Source organism: Fragaria vesca, linkage group LG2 (assembly GCF_000184155.1).
Source record: "Fragaria vesca subsp. vesca linkage group LG2, FraVesHawaii_1.0, whole genome shotgun sequence".
Classification (NCBI taxonomy): domain Eukaryota; kingdom Viridiplantae; phylum Streptophyta; class Magnoliopsida; order Rosales; family Rosaceae; genus Fragaria; species Fragaria vesca.
The window spans coordinates 28319521-28323367 of NC_020492.1; positions in this window are offsets into that span (position 1 = coordinate 28319521).

Genomic DNA, 3847 nt, shown 5'->3' on the forward strand with positions numbered 1-3847 from the left:
AGCAGCATATGCAGAGCTATGAGCTTCCTCCATAATCTCACTCTTCAACTCTTCATTTCTTTTTGGAACACATAGCCGGTTCTTAAACAATAGAGTCCCATCTCTTCTAACGGAAAAATGATCGGCTGCGGCTCCATTCGAAGCCCTTTCCATCAATCGAACTATGGAAGGATCATTATACTGTGCTTCCCGCACTCTATCAACCAAAACTGGCCTCACATGAAAACTGGCTATCAAAGCACCAACCTCATCTACTGATAAATCCACTCCTGTAGCTCGCAACTCACAAAGAAGCGGAACACGAACCATCTTTATATGAGATAAAAATATGGAGGGATTTCGACTAAAAGCATCAGCTACCACATTAGCTTTTCCAAGATGATACTCAATAGTGCAATCATAATCATTGATTAACTCCATCCACCTTCTCTGTCTCATATTAAGCTCTCTTTGAGTGAACACATACCGAAGACTCTTGTGATCGATAAATATCTGACACTTGGCTCCATAAAGATAGTGTCTCCACAACTTGAGAGCAAAAACTACCGCTGGAAGCTCCATATTATGAGTAGGATAATTCCCCTCATGCGGCTTCAATTACCTAGAAGCGTAGGCAATTACTCGATCATGTTGCATCAAAACTCCACCTAGACCACGTCTAGAAGCATCACAAAAAACCACATACTCTCCACTATCATCCGGAAGTGCCAAAACAGGAGCACTTGTTAAGCAATTCTTCAATTCTTGGAAACTTTGCTCACATTGATTTGACCATTCAAACTTAACCCCCTTCCTGGTCAATCTTGTGAGAGGAGCAGCAATCTTTGAAAAATCTATCACAAAGCGCCGATAATAACCTGCTAATTCCAAGAAACTACGAATCTCCGTCACAGTGGTGGGTCTTCTCCAATTCGACACTGCTTCCACCTTTTGGGGATCCACACTAACTCCTTCTGCCGAAATCACATGACCCAAGAATCCCACTTTATCTAGCCAAAACTCACACTTGCTAAACTTAGCAAATAACTACGACTTTTCCAAAGTCCGCAATATTATTCTTAGATGCTTGGCATGCTCCTTCTCACTTCTTGAGTAAACAAATATGTCATCTATGAATACGATCACCAAACGATCAAGGTATGGACTAAACACCCTATTCATGAGATCCATGAACGCCGCGGGTGCATTAGTAAGTCCAAATAGCATCACCACAAACTCATAATGACTATATCGCGAACGAAAAGCAGTCTTGGCTATGTCCCCCTCTCGGATCCGCAACTGATGATAACCCGATCTCAAATCAATCTTAAAGAAAACAGAGGCACCCCTCAACTGATCAAACAAATCATCGATCCGAGGCAACGGATATTTATTCTTCACTGTGACCTGATTCAACTTCCTATAATCAATGCATAGTCTCATGGTGCCATCTTTCTTCTTAACAAACAACACCGGAGCACCCCATGGAGACATGCTAGGCCGAATAAAACCCTTATCTACCAACTCCTGCAATTGAGTTTTCAACTCTTTCAATTCCGCTGGAGCCATTCTGTAAGGCGCCTGAGAGATAGGCATAGTTCCGGGAAGTAATTCTATAGAGAAGTTTATCTCCCTTGCAGGAGGCAAACCAGGCAACTCCTCAGGAAAAACATCCGGAAACTCCCTTACTACTAGAATATCTTCTAATCCCACAACTCCCATACTTGTATCCACCACATGAGCTAAATATGCCTGACAGCCTTTACTCAACAATTTCCTTGCAGCAACAGCGGAAATTATGCAACTAGAAATAACATCTCTTTCCCCTTGGAAAGCAACCTCAAAACCATCCGGACTTCGAAGCACTACTACTTTTTGAAAACAATCTACCATAGCTCTATATGCTTCCAAAAAGTCCATTCCCAAGATCACATCAAACTCCACTATATCTAAATGAATTAAATCAGCCTCGAAATTAACTCCTTCCACTAAAACTTCACAGCCACTAAATACCCAATTTATTCTCATCACCTCACCGGAGGGTAGAGACACATGCCACTCGCTTGGAAGAGACGATGATGGCACATTGGCATGGAGGGCAAATCTACTAGACATGAATGAATGCGTGGCTCCGGGATCAATTAAAGTAAAAGCAGGCTGACCAAAAATTAATAACGTACCAATGATGACATCTGGAGAAGTACGACCCTCCTGCTGGGTCATAGCATGCAGTCTAGCGCGAGTCATGGGACGTCCACGCTGACCACTTCCCCGCTGAGAGCCACCTCTAACCGAAGCACTGCCCTGGGCACCACTATTAGAGCCTCCAGCTGAAGACTGACCAACTGGCTGAGTAGGGGTGGGAGTGGTCATCTGAGCCAACAATGGGCAATCTCTCCTGAAGTGGTCCTGACCACCACACTCAAAGCACCCAGAAAACTGCTGCTGCTGCCCATATGAAAAAGTCTGGCTACCGGATGACCCACCATGGAAACTGCCACCCGAACCATACTGCCCAGACTGCTGCCTACCCAACTGACTCCTAGCAGGTCTCTTGTGACGTCCTCTAACCCTGAACCGAGAACTAGAACCTGATCCCCCACTACTGCCACTATCAGCTGATGAACCTGAAGCGGATGATGAAGCAGCTTTCTTGGATGGACCCTGACTGGGGCCACCGAAATCTCGTGGCCGAGCACTATAAATCCCCATAGACTGAATGGCCATGGCTGCATGAACAGCGTCAGAGAAAGTCGGGTAATAAACACCCGTCATCTTATCTGCAAACACTCCACCAAGTGCCCCAATGAACATCTCCATCCTGGTCCTCTCATCAGGAACCAGATATGACACATGATAGCTTAGGGAAGTGAATCTCTCCTGGAACTCTATAACCCCCTCATCATCCCTCTTCTTCATATTTAGGAAATCCGACTGAATTCTGCTGCGGTGGGCAGGACTGAAATACTGCCCCAAGAAAAGCGTCTTAAACTGCTCCCACGACATAATCAGAGCATCCTCAACATTCCTGCTAGCGAGTGACCACCAGTGATGTGCTGAATCATCCAGGAAAGTCACTGCCATCTTCACCTTCCTTTCTTCTGGCAAATCTGTGCTCGCAAAAGCCTTTTCCATTTTGTCTACCCAAGTATAAGCATCAAGGGGTCCCTTGGCACCCTTGAACTCTCTTGCTCCAGCCTCATAAACTTCTCTTCTCTTCACTGTATGAGGGTGTGGAGCTCCATCTATAACATCCCTCAACATATTTCCAATATCATCAACCAGGCCCTTGACCTCATTGCCCTCATCGGCATTGGTCGAAATAGCCACACGGGGTTGCCGTGGGCGCCTAGGAGGCATAGTACCTGAGGAAGAAGAAATTTAGTAGTCCATAAACAAGACTAACACAACAATCACATATACCCAATAACACATAGCATCAAAAGCATAAAATGCCAATGAATCCGCCGCGGTCGGATCATCACTCTGTAGACACTACGTGCTACTTAGGCAAATATGATAGTGACAAGGAAGCAGGAAAAGGAAACCTATAGCTCTGATACCAACTGACACGACCCACCCCGAATTTCACCCTGAAACCCGGAGTAAGTCGTGCAGGGACCACCTCCAAGGAAAATTTACTGAAAAGATTAAGAAAATCTCCCTTGCAGATGGACAACCCTAACTCGAAAATTCCAAATTACACTCTTAATTCAACACGTTCAAACATCACATAATTATCCTTCAGAAATTCTACACATAATATACAATAATCCCAAAGTATTCAGAGCTACTAAACACTAGCGGAAGCAAGAAAACACGAGTAGGTTGAACAGGTAACCTACTGACGAAAACTGACAGAAATGCG